We start from the raw sequence: 13,441 nt of genomic DNA, 5'->3' as shown, positions 1-13,441 counted from the left end.
GATTGGTAGTGTAGTAGGGGGCCGGGCTAGGGGGGTGGACCACTGCTTACCAGATGAGGCAAAGACGAGACGGAGACAGCTTCCACTTGTAACAGTTCCGGATTTATTTGTCATCCTCCTGACGACCACCAAACACGCACCGCAGCTTCTTTACACCACTGTATCGCCAGGCCCGGGTACCTATTCTTCAGCTCCAGTCGCAGTAACGCACCTCACGGATCTTTCACTGGGGGCTGTCCTAGACCAATCTACCCCCAGCGCTTCACCTGCCCGAGGTCGTCTTCCAATCGGTACCCCCGGGGCCTCGTCTGTCTTGCGGTACGTCGAGTCAGGGTCTCCCCCTGGCTGCCTCTTCTCCTTGCCTGGCCTGCAGTCCGTCGGGTCAGGGCCACCCCCCTGACTGTCTCTCCTTTGTCCGTCCCCCTGGCCGAGCTCTTCTCACTTTCTCCGTCTTCTTCTGAGCTCCTCCCGGGACTAAACTCTCCTGGAGCCCCGCCTTCTATTTATCCCCTCTCTCACAGGGGAATTTCCCACCCGGGCTCCTATCTCCCCACCCCCCATGACTAAGCGGATTCCTAAGCCCTAAGCTGGTGTTAAGTCCTGTACTACTCTCCCCTGCCATCTTGTGGTCATTTCATGGTACTGCACTCCCTTTTCTGTCTTTCCCTGCTGTTACCTTTCTAACCTGTCAATCTCTGTCACTAGTGTACAAACCGTCCCCTCCTTCTACCAGTCATGTCTGTCCATCAAGTCACCTTCCCCACACTCCCCCACCCTTTGTCCATTGTCGTCCCGACAATCGTACGTCCTACCTATGTCGTTCTGAATCTTATCCACAGTCTGTTGTCGGACCGGTCGTTGGGCCACACCCGCCACGGGGACCGAACTAAACCAGGAGCACCATGCTCCGAGCAGCCTACTGCTACCCGCCAGCGCGCACGCCACGTGACAACTTCTTTCGGGTTGGCAAGGTCCACCCGGCCTACTCTGCGGCGTGTACCTCCCACTGCTCTCCCCTTCCATTACCTTCAACCATTTCTTCCTTTTTGGGGTGTCCATGGTGTCGGGGATCTGACTTGGGACCACTATCTGGTTCGATATCTCTCATCTCCTCGTCCTTCATTAAAAGAGTCATGGTCGGCGTCTTCGTCACAACTACCTCGTACCTGGAACCTGTCACATACATTTTTTTTTGTTAAACACACTACTTATTAAATCAACATTAACATACCGTATATATGATTACCACTATTCTATTAACAATAAGAGTTACTCAACCGGAGTAACCCCCTTTTCTCTCTCTTTTTCCTTTTTCAAACACAACACATTTTTCTTTTCCACAACATTTCCCATACAGCTTTCCTAAAATAAAGACTCCCCCTCCCTTTAATGTTAATACTCCCTTTTTCGCACCCCCGCTATGTCAGGCAAAACCAAATTCAACAATTATAAAAAAAAACATTTTTCCTTTAACCTGGACGCAAACTGTCCTCGTGGTCTGCACAACGGTCCAGTGAAGTCCTGACAGTCCGGTCCACCTCCTGATAGCCGGTAGCAGGGGGCCCCACAGCCGTGGAGCTCCCGGGATGTCTCGACTGTTCCTGAGCCCCGACTGTTCTTTTTGCCCAGGGCTCAGGGGTCATCTCCCTCCTGAGAGATGAGTCAAAAGGGGTAGAAGGGGCCAAAAGTGGTTCCACGGCGCGCGTTCCGCGCCAGTTCTCCGCTTGGGAACCAGCAGCCCACCACCGGTTGCGGCATGGACGCACTCATTTCTGTTGACATGGTGGCTTTGCTCCGTCCAGCCCCCAGCTCCTGCAGCTCCAACCGCAGGTGAGGGACTGGGGTCATGGACCGATGAGAAGTGGAGCGGCGAAGCTGAGGCCTGCTAGCGTGATTAGCAGACGGCTCTGCAGAGGCGGCAGAGCCTGATGACCCGGCCGAAGCTGCAATCTGGAACAGGGTCGGAGCAGCCACGGACCTTGATGGACAGGCCGCAGCTGCGGTATGGCACGCGGCAGAGGCGGCCGCGGACATCAGTGAGCAGGCCGCAGCTAGAACCATGAGCGAGGCAGAAGCGGCCGCGGGTGCTGCTGGGTAGGCCGCGGCTGGTGCCGCAATCGAACCAGGGACGGCCGCGGAGCAGGCCGCAACCGGAGTTGTAGATGGGGCCGGAGCCGCTGCTGTAAGGGAGAACGCAGCAGCATCGGCCGCGGGCTGGCTCCGCACTGGCGACACCGGACGTGGCGCCACCGGGTGGGGTGGTTCGGGGACGGGAGCAGGGGCATCGATCAGCCCGGCGGAGGCCGCCAAGTCCTCCGCGGCCGAGCCTCCAGGAGCACAGGAGGCAGCGCGGTGCGGCCGGGTGGTGGGGGCCGCTTGCGGAGCCGCCGGCAGAGCCGGGGGAACTCTCACCTTCCCCAGCGCTGCGACCTCCGACACGTCATCTCGCGGCTCCTCCCACAGCCTGCGTTCTTCACCCCGCCGTCCGGCGGTGCTAGCCTCCAGGCTGGGGAATCCCGCGGGGAGGCTCCCTGGCGATGTCTTCAGCGGCCGCTCCCCCGCAGTCGCTCCTCTTCTCCACCCGTTGTCTGGCTTTCTCACCACCCCAGATCCTCCGATGACAAGCAAGGATCCGGAACACAGTCTCCACAGGTCAGCGATTTGTAATCCACAGGTGTTTGTAATCCACAGGCTCTTGTAATCTACAGAGGAACAGTCCAAGTCCTTCTGGGTTCATCAAACGCAGGCCTGCCGCAGAAGGTGTTGTATTAGCGGTGGCGATCCTGCTGACTACGCCAAATGTAGTAGGGGGCCGGGTTAGGGGGGTGGACCACTGCTTACCAGATGAGGCAAAGACGAGACGGAGACAGCTTCCACTTGTAACAGTTCAGGATTTATTTGTCGTCCTCCTGACGACCACCAAACACGCACCGCAGCTTCTTTACACCACTGTATCGCCAGGCTCGGGTACCTATTCTTCAGCTCCAGTCGCAGTAACGCACCTCACGGATCTTTCACTGGGGGTGTCCTAGACCAATCTACCCCCAGCGTTTCACCTGCCCGAGGTCGTCTTCCAATCGGTACCCCCGGGGCCTCGTCTGTCTTGCGGTACGTCGAGTCAGGGTCTCCCCCTGGCTGCCTCTTCTCCTTGCCTGGCCTGCAGTCCGTCGGGTCAGGGCCACCCCCCTGACTGTCTCTCCTTTGTCCGTCCCCCTGGCCGAGCTCTTCTCACTTTCTCCGTCTTCTTCTGAGCTCCTCCCGGGACTAAACTCTCCTGGAGCCCCGCCTTCCATTTATCCCCTCTCTCACAGGGAAATTTCCCACCCGGGCTCCTATCTCCCCAGCCCCCGTGACTATTAGCGGATTCCTAAGCCCTAAGCTGGTGTTAAGTCCTGTACTACTCTCCCCTGCCATCTTGTGGTCATTTCACGGTACTGCACTCCCTTTTCTGTCTTTCCCTGCTGTTACCTTTCTAACCTGTCAATCTCTGTCACTAGTGCACAAACCGTCCCCTCCTTCTACCAGTCACGTCTGTCCATCAAGTCACCTTCCCCCCAGTAGTTCCACTGGCCCCATACCAGGTGATACACACTGGCTCCCAACTTTTGGTATCTGCAGCCGGTATAGTGTGCAGTCACAGCCTATGTTTCGCCAGACGAAGGAAATCATGACCGTAGCTCATGGATATCCCTCCAGGCAACAATCAATCTCCAAAATTCCATAGATGATCCAACCATCCCAGCTTGGATCCTCTCCCTTCAAAGTCACTCCAACAACTGCCTGATTCAAAGTCTGTGTCTTTTTCTCCCTCCCCCTTAAACATTCTCCTTTACCTCACAGAACAAAGCATATTCCATCACCTGGGACTGTATTTGAGACCCCCCAGTGGTGATTGCTCTCCTGGGTGTACAGTCCCTATCCACACAATGGGCCTAGGGGTGGGAGTACAATGGGAGTGAGACCTTGATACAGATGAGATTAATAGAGTCTGGCCTAAAGGTACTGTCACACTTAGCGATGCACCAGCAATCCCGACCAGCGATATGATGCGGTCAGGATCGCTGGTGCATCGCTAAGTGGTCGCTAGTGAGCTGCCACACAGGCAGATCTCACCAGCGACATAGCAGGGGTCGGGGGTCACTACTTACCTGTCAGACGAGGCGATCCTGACGTCTTCCCGCCCGCGTCCACGCTTCGCTCGTCTCCACAGCAGGAAGCCGACGACTAGAAATGGTCCAGGACGTTCTCGTGCAATCAGCGATAACCAGCGGGGGAGCGGTCGGAGGTAAGTATCAGACATAGCGATATCGCTAGCAATATCGCTATAACGTCACAAAAACCAGTGACTTTATAGCGAATTTGCTAGCGATATCGCTTAGTGTGACAGGCCCTTTAGGTATACATAAAGGCCCCTTTACACAAAACGATGTCCCAGCGATCCCACCAACGATCCGACATGATGGGATCGTTGGGACATCGTTAGGTTGATCGCTGGTGAGCTGTCACAAGACAGCCCCTCCAGCGATCAGGACCAGCGACACTGGACGCTGGTTTCTAATGTAAACATCGGGTTTCTAAGAGCCGCGCAGCTCCTGGATACCCGATGTTTACATTAGAAACCAGCGTCGCTGATCGCTGGTCTCTCGCTGCCACACGCAGCGATGCGTGCTGGCCAGCGGGAGACCAGCGATCGAAAAACGGCCCAGGCCAATCGAGCACGATCAGCGATAACCGGCAGGGGGGCCGGTCGCTGATCCCCGTCACACACAGCGATCTCGCTGGTGAGAGTGCTGTGGCGTCATAAAATCAGCGATCTCGCCTTTAGATCCATCCAACATGTCCTCCTCTGCTTGCTGTCACTGAATAGAAGCATTGACTCCTGAGAATGAACTGACAAGCAAATGAATAACTAATAAAACACAGCAAGCAAATATCTATGAAATTACAATAATAGTTAACAAGAACTGACATTTCGGAAACACGTACTTATAGAGTCCCCAAACCGGGACCTAATGTTCATAAGTTAGAGCAACTCCCAACATATAATATCATCCTACAAAAAAGACAGAGCAATAGCCCTAAAAGCAATAAAGTGAAATGAGGCAAGGTAGTATTAATGAAATACAAAATATCTTTATTAAACAACTCATTCACATAAATAATCTGGGTACAGATAACCCAAAATACAAAACAGGACAAGCATTTTAAAAAGGTACAAAGAACCAGGCAACACTTGTCATCCTGAACCTCTCATATTCAAAGGAAGTTATAGTAGCATGAACTAAGCACAAAAAGCAATAAATATGCAAATCTCCAGAAAGCAGAGTGCCAAAACCTAGCCCAGACTATAAACATTAGCATATAAACTGACTACTGAATAGTTGTATTATCCGGAGAGTAAAGTGTCGCTCATGGTGCATTAGAAGAATAATGCTTACCCATGTGGGATATAGGGTTAGTGATGAACACTGCACGCCTTAGCCCCAACGTGCGTTTTGTGTGACTGGCTTCCTCGGGGGGCTGTGTGGTCTACCATCTATACAGAGAATATATAAAGAACCCCTCCAGGTGTAAACCATTACTGCCGCATTCAAATGAGCGCATATGGGGCAGGTCCACGTGTTGCGGGCTGGTGGAACGCACCAAATAATAAAGATGGTATTTTAGGTGCGTTCGCACCGTGCAGAGGTGTTAACTGCTGCTCGGTAATGGCGGAAGCTATACGGCGGTATAATAACGGGACACATGGGGTTAACCTCACCCAATGTGTACAGAGGCGGACTCTTATCTCTCAGAGCCGCACAACCACCAAATAATAAATGCCGTAGCCTGTTATTGCTCACAGAGCTCGGCAGTGTGAGCGCTAGCGTATAGTCACAGAACTCAGCCCTTAGACAGCAGGACTGAAGTCCCTCTAGACCGCTAGCGCTCGGCACCGCGCCTGCGATGCCAGCAAGGGTTAAATCACGTGTGCAAGTGTGCACAGTGCCACTCAGGTGGATGCCACTAATCGCCCTGGGTAGGGCCAGGTAAGCGCACAGGTTGCGCAAGGCGTTGCACTGGCGTGGCTGTCACTTGCCGCGGTTCGATAATGCCCTGCAGTGGGCGACACCATCGGACGCTAGTGTGCAGATGGCTGGCATGCACTGTGGCCTATAGACTAGCCACTTTCAGGCGCTGACTCGGACTCGAAACCCTAACCACATTCATATTATCAGAGGGAAGGGGTTTCATAATGAGTCAGTCACCAGATACATGTATCTATCATCATACACTCCAAACTATTTCAGTCTATACTAGCGCATGGGCGAGCGGCCATGCGAACCTTTTATAGCCACGGGCGTCCGGGACCTTCCTGGCTTCTTGGATGGGCCAATCCGAACACGAGCAGGACCTGAGCACGTGACCCTCGAACTACAATGGGAGATCACTCCACGGGCATGCTCTGTGGCCCGACATGAGGACTTAGTACCTGGAGAATCTCGCTGCTGAGCAGCCTGCATTGTCATAGCTGTGCCAGAGGTGGCAGCAGCAGCAAGCAAACCCAAGGAGTTGGCCTGGGCGGAGTGTCAGGGCTGACAAATCTGCTTAGCTGGCTCCACTGTGGCCAAAGAAGAATGGGAGACCACTGGGTGCAAGGCTCTGGATTCCTGCTGTGCAGTGGCAGGAACCCGATGCCTAACACCACAGCCACATACACGTCACTATATACAAAAATTAAACATGAGGCTGATTGCCAATAGATTTATAACAAAAGTTACAGATGTCACTTAGTGATACTGTTGCTGACATAAGGGGGAAAAAGGTACCAGATGTAAGTGACCCCTATAATTAGATCCAATGTGTATCTTACTGTCAGACAAACTCAGTATCCATATACCAGCACTCCACATTATCCACTGGGGACTAACCCCCATCCATATCGGAATAGCATATTAGCTATATATATTTCAAATTTATTCATTATGGTGGCCGCTATAGTATAAATCCATAATAACTCATACATCCAGTTATGAAAATAATTATATTACGTTTGGGTCAAGGCGCTCCTCTGTTTTGCACGGTTGCACTTTATGCTTCGTTTGCACGTGATGTTCACCAATCTCATTGTTTTTCATCCAATGTAATTAATAAAATATGAATTCTATTTTATATGGATCTCTGGTCATAATTTGTGGTTTCCACATCCCCTTTGGTCTCTGTGCACACGGGCAATGCTTGCTCCCAGGAAGGTGCTGACCCGGGACAAAGCAGGAGGAATCTCCATTGTTCTTACAGTATTTGTTACACTATGGCTATGTGCCCACGTTGCAGAAATGTCCGCAGCATTTCCACAACTCCCCGCCGCGGGTAAAGTGCATGCGTAATTCGCATGCGTTTTCCCACAAAACACAAGCGTTTTGCAAGCGTTTTTAGCTTGCAGAATGCTTGCGCTTTTCCAAGTGATTTGAAGCATTGCTTGGAAAAGTGATTGACAGGTTGGTCACACTTGTCAAGCATAGTGCTTGACAAGTGTGACCAACTTTTTACTGTTGATGCTGCCTATGCAGCATCAATAGTAATAGATAGAATGTAAAAAATAATTAAAAAAAATAAAAAATTGGGATATACTTACCCTCTGTCGGCCCCCGGAGTCGTCCCGGCCCTCAGCCGCGCTTACAGCAACTTCAGTTCCCAGGGATGCATTGCGCGAATGACCTCTGATAACGTAGTGGTTTCGCGAGACTGCTACGTCATCAGAGGTCATTCACGCAATGCATCCCTGGGAACGGAAGTTGCCAGCAGCGCCATGAGGGCCGGAGGGATTCAGGGGGCCGACAGAGGGTAAGTATATCCCGATTTTTTATTTTTTTTTATTATTTTTGACAGGAATATGGTACCCAAGGCATGGAGGAGAGTCTCCTCTCCTCCAGACCCTGGGTACCTTCCGCACATGAAGCGCTCAATTCACGCATGGTGGGCATAGCCACATGCGTAAAGTGAATGTTTCAATGCAGTCCTATGGCTGCGGAATCGCCGCAATTCCGCATAAATAATGGACGTGCTGAGGATTTTACCGGTATGCGATTCCGCAGTGGTAAAATCCACAACATGGGCACAGCAACTGCGGAATCCATAGGATTGCATGGGATGCGTTTTATTAGCGTTTAAGCATTTCCACAGCAGCAAAAACGTGGCGGAAACGCTTAAAAAACGCAACGTGGGCACAGCCTATTACTAAGCACTAATTTATATATTTGTAAATGGCCCCAAATCCTACACCCTGGGTGTTGCTGATATATCCAGGTTGTCTGCCCCCTGTGCCATGGTCCTAAATGCAGAAACACTGCGTTTTTCCACATTTCGTCTTTAATATATATATATTTTTTGTTGTTAACAATCTCCGATTATTGGGTCATTGCTGTATTTTTTAGGTTTCCCAGTGTGTGTATTTCGGTGTAGATTTAATGCTGGGATTCTGCACTCTAAGCACCACTTTGTGGTTTTTTTTTTGGAGGGGGCTACCCCGGAGTGGTGTTTCTAACCTAAGGTCCATGCCCTGCTCCTATACTCCCTGCTGCTGTCTTCACCTTTTATCGGCACCATCTTGTGACTGAAACTTCTGTCTGTGGGAAGTCAGAAGTAACGGAAACACGCTATCAGGCCACGTTCACACGTTCAGTATTTTACCTCAGTATCTGTAAGGCAAAACCAGGAGTGCAACAATCAGGGGAAAAGTATAATAGAAACACACCACCATTTCTGGATTTTTCAACCACTCCTGATTTGACCTTACAAATACTGATGTAAAATACTGACCAAATACTGAACGTGTGAATGTGACTTTAGGCTGGTTTCACACATCCTGATATTTCCGGTACTGGAAAAAACGGTACTGGAGATATCCGTGTCCATGTGTGTAATACGTTTGGCAACTGTGTGCCGCCCATGTGCCATATCAGTACCACACAGACATCCGCCAGGGAAGAAGCGCTACAGTAAGCACTGTTCCCCGGCCAGGGGCGCACCTATAATAAAAATAAAACAATTTGATCACTTCGCCTCAGGCAGCATTGAGTCCCAGAAGACAAGTGTAAAGATCGATGTTTCAAATATATTCCTATTTAAAAGTGTATGTATTTTACATGTGAGTCAGGTTAGGCTAGTAGAGAGTAAACCAGATTTATTTGTACTGATTTTACTATGGGGTGGGGGAGGGGCGCCATTTTGCAGTTCGCCTCAGGCAGCAGAGAGGCTAGGTTCACCTCTGGTGAGAGGAAACCAGAGTAGCTAGAGAAAACCCACACAACCACTTTGCAGTTGTTATCCATAGAGATTTGAACCCAAGACCCCAGCACTGCAAGGCCACTGTGGCCCACAATGCCATGTGTGGTATAAAAAGCACAAAGCTCTTGTTTAAATACTGATTTAGTGTGTGCCATTACTACCTCTTGTGGTAGGGAATTCCACAGTCTGACTGCTCTAACTGTGAAGAATCCTTTCCTATTTAACTGCCTGAATCCCCTTTCCTCCACACACATAATAAATGTCCCCTGGTCCTTTATAAGGCCGTTGGAAAAAATAAATTGTGTCCTTTGTATTGACCACACATATATCAATCCATGGAAATGATATTACCTCTGAGGCATCTTTATTTCTAAGCTGAACAAGCCCAACTTTTGTAACCGCTCATTATTAGAGAAGCCTTCCATCCCGTGTAATCTAGTTACCTGTATTTCAACTGACTTTCCTTTAGTCCAGTTTTACACGTCCTGATATTTTCGGTACTGGAAAAACCTGTGCGGAGATATCAGTGTCCGTGTGTACTACGTGTGTCACATGTGTGGCAACCGTTTGCCACCCGTGTGCCGCATCATTACCACACAGACAGCTGCCGGGGAAGTAGCACTACTGTAAGCGCTGTTTACCAGTGGCAGGCGCTGAAGACGGCGTTCATCCATTCTCCTCTGCTCGCGCTGATCGCAGCAGAGCAGGGGAGAATAATGACAGCCACGTTCAGCACCTGACACTGGGGAACAGCGCTTACAGTACTGCTACTTCCCCGGCAGCCGTCCGTGCACATGGAGGACATCAATATGTATTCTGCGTGTTTACATTTGTGGGCCGTTTTGCTGCCCTTGTGTCCGGGAGAAAACGGATATGTCAGCGTGTTTTGCACTAGGACACACGGTCAGTGGAAACACACTGACATGTCATAGGCCCATTCATTTGAATGGGTCTACGTGTGTCAGGGTCTCCGGTATGTGAGAAAACTGTCACCACACGTACCGGAGACACTGACGTGTGAAACCAGAATTATAGTTCTATGTCATCAGCAAATACACCATGATAAAAACGTATATGTGGCGCCCCTGAGGCTCAGTCGCCACAGAGGTACTGCACCTCCTCCTGAGGTGCGGTGCCCCACTATCCAGGTAAGGTGGAGACTCCAAACCACACTCCAAAACCTGTACCCCACACCACAAAGTAGTGTAGCAAAGCACCTTTGGCGGCTCCCTGCTTGGACTATAGCAAAGCACCCATTGGTGGCTCCCTGCTTGGAACACGAAACATGCTGGGAGGTGGGTGGAGTTAGTTTATATTACAAAGAGCGGGAAGAGTTTAGGATTCAGTCATTCAGTCAGTCACTGAGAGTGAGTGAGGATGCAGAAGGACAGAGAGTGAGACAGAGAAGATCCCTGGGAGAGGGATGGATGAAGGAAGTGCTGCAGCAGGCCACAGTGACCTGGGTCTGCTGGCACAAGAAAGAGACATAGAAAGGAAACCTGATTGTTCCATAGAAAGAAAGGATTAGTACGGAACGTGAGGAGTAAAGTAGAACAGAGGACGTGGGTTAGAGGAGAGCCCATCCTAGAAGTTCTAAGCGCAAGGCCGGGGCCCGGTCCCCGAGGTTGTATGGATACTAATGATCCTGCAGCAGACACCGGAGGAGTAGAAGTTAACAATACTTTAATCCCACATCAGACTTGGGGGCACAATAGCATCAGAGAAGTGAGCCGGGACTAGAAAGCAAGGAGTCCCCGAAGCAGGCTACAGCTGTCTGCTGTACAAGGAAAGTTCATAAGAACATTGGACAGGAGGAACCCCAGTGTAACTCAGTACTGGGAGTACTTCATTGATAGGCGCTATAAGAGGAGACATTTAGAAAGGCACATGTTGGCAGAGTGTTGGAAAGGAGGATTCCATCTGGCCTGGAGGTTGACTGAGTCCCTGACCCGGAAGACACGACACGGAGGCAGGCACCTGTTTGCACAACAGACTGTGAGTAAAGCTTTGGAACTACATGCTCTGGTGTCCTCCACTTATTCCTGCGCCAACACACCCGGCACTGCTACATCTTGGTGCCCGACTTTGCCTCACCTACGCCTTCCCTTTGCCTCTACATCTACACTGCCCTGGGACTACAGCTTCACCTGTGGGGAGCTATAACATCTGTGCTGCACCATGCCATCAGTCCCAGAGGATCTGCATGCAGCGTCGGCTTAACATATCCCTTGCCGAACACCACATGTGGCGTCACGAACTATTCATCTAATCACCTACATTCCACCATTCAATCTCCCCTTTACTTGGGTGCCCAGGGCCACGGACCGGGTCACCTCTGCTGTGACATCCCCATCTGAGAGTCCGGCCCGGTACCGAGCACCCCAGAGCCCTGGGAGGGCGACCCAAACTTGGTGTCACGAACAGGATGACGAGACCCGATGCCATCGGGTTCTGTGTGCCTAAGACTCAAAGTTTTTGAAAATGTGCAGAAGACCCAATTTAATAGACTGTAAAATGAACGCTAAAAATGGCCGCTGGTGCGGTGAAGAAGGGCGTGACAACATGGGTGGTCCTAAGAAAAGACCGCGAACTGTCCTGGGCCTCCCCTATCTGAACTTCTACGCGACAGCAACATGGCCCACCCCCCTGAGGGGTTCGTATACTGGCCTGGTATGGAGGAGTTGGAAGAAGACGCCGCCCCCAGAAGGAGGAGCGGAGGCCAGTGGTGGGAAAAGAGCCCAGGCAGGAAGAAGAATGCCAGAACGCCATCTTGGAAGGTGAAGGGAGGAGGCCTGCGGAGCGTGCGGAAGTTGAGTTGAATCTCCCCGGCGCCATGGCTGAAGGCTCCAACCCCGTCTCCGGGATGAACCGCCAACAGCTGGAGGATGAGATAGCCCAGGTGACGTGCCGCCTGCGACTGAGGCAGGAAGCGTTGTGGACATTGAACCTGCTGCGCGCCCAGGAGGGGCCTACACCTGCGGTACCCGCAACACCGGTACCTGTCACCACTGCACCGGATCTTCCCCAGGAAGACCCTGTAGCACCTGAGATGGCTGCAATGACCCCAGCAGCATCTGTGGGTATCTCCTCGCCGCTCCATGCTGCGAAGGGAGCCAAAGCGGAGGAAGAGGAGCTCCCGCCTGGACCTGACGTGGCTGCGCAGGTCCCACTAAAGGTCTCCGCGGACCCGGAGCCGCCATCTGCTCCGCTGTCGCCTCTGCCGCCCCACTGGCCCATCCAGGTGGATATCCCCGCTGCCGCCGGCTATCTCCAACCTGCACCGGAGTGCCGCCAGGAGGTTCCAGGTACGTCTGGTGTCCCTGCATCAGGGAAGACCTTGGGGTGTGCCGCGGTTGCAGCGGCTGGCCAGGTCGTGCTAGATTTGGTCTGGGACCGGGATACCAGTCCCCCGGGGGGAACACCGGAACCCCTAATAGTAGTACCACGGGCCAGGGTGGGCAGAGATCAGTCCCGGGAAGAAGAGGAAGAGACGAGGGCCTGCTGCCAGGAGACCATCCGACAACTGGCAGCCGAGCAGCGGGAGAGGGAACAGAGAAGGTTGTCTGTGCTGGGCCCTGACCTAGACCGCAAAGAAAAAGCCCGTGCTGGTCACTATGGTTCCCAGGATTCAGCAGGATGGGGCCAGGTTCTCAATGTGAACCATGAGCGGGGGTTCGGGTTTATCTCTGACCCCAAATGGATCTCGACCTGTTCTTTAATCGGAGAGACGTGGAGTCCCATCTGAGAAAGGGACACCCTGCCCGGAACCTACACCCAGTGGATTACGTGACTTTCACCCGGCATGAGGGGCTAATGGGGTGGTATGCCCTAAATATACACCGCATCCCGGAGGATTTCATCGAGATTTACAGGCAGACGCAACCTGCTGCTTCTCCACCCACAGTCATCACCAAAGCAGTGCTGGTACCTACCCCCATAAGTCAAGCTACATCAGCACCAGTCCCGCCGCCGAAAGTACAGGAAGTCACTAATTTCACCCTTTGGGAGGAGGAGTACCTGCGGTCTGCCAACTCGTTTTTCACCCCAGGAGGAGATCACCACTAGTAATTTATAGTAAACTAACTTTGTTGCCCAGGAGGGTATTTGCACCTTTGTGCCTGTTTTTCAGTTTTTTTCTAATATTTTTCTATTCTTGATTATGTTATCTGTTGAT

The sequence above is a fragment of the Dendrobates tinctorius genome, unplaced genomic scaffold, assembly GCF_039654945.1.
Source record: "Dendrobates tinctorius isolate UK_male_01 unplaced genomic scaffold, ASM3965494v1 ptg000158l, whole genome shotgun sequence".
NCBI lineage: Eukaryota > Metazoa > Chordata > Amphibia > Anura > Dendrobatidae > Dendrobates > Dendrobates tinctorius.
This window is presented reverse-complemented; position numbering follows the sequence as displayed.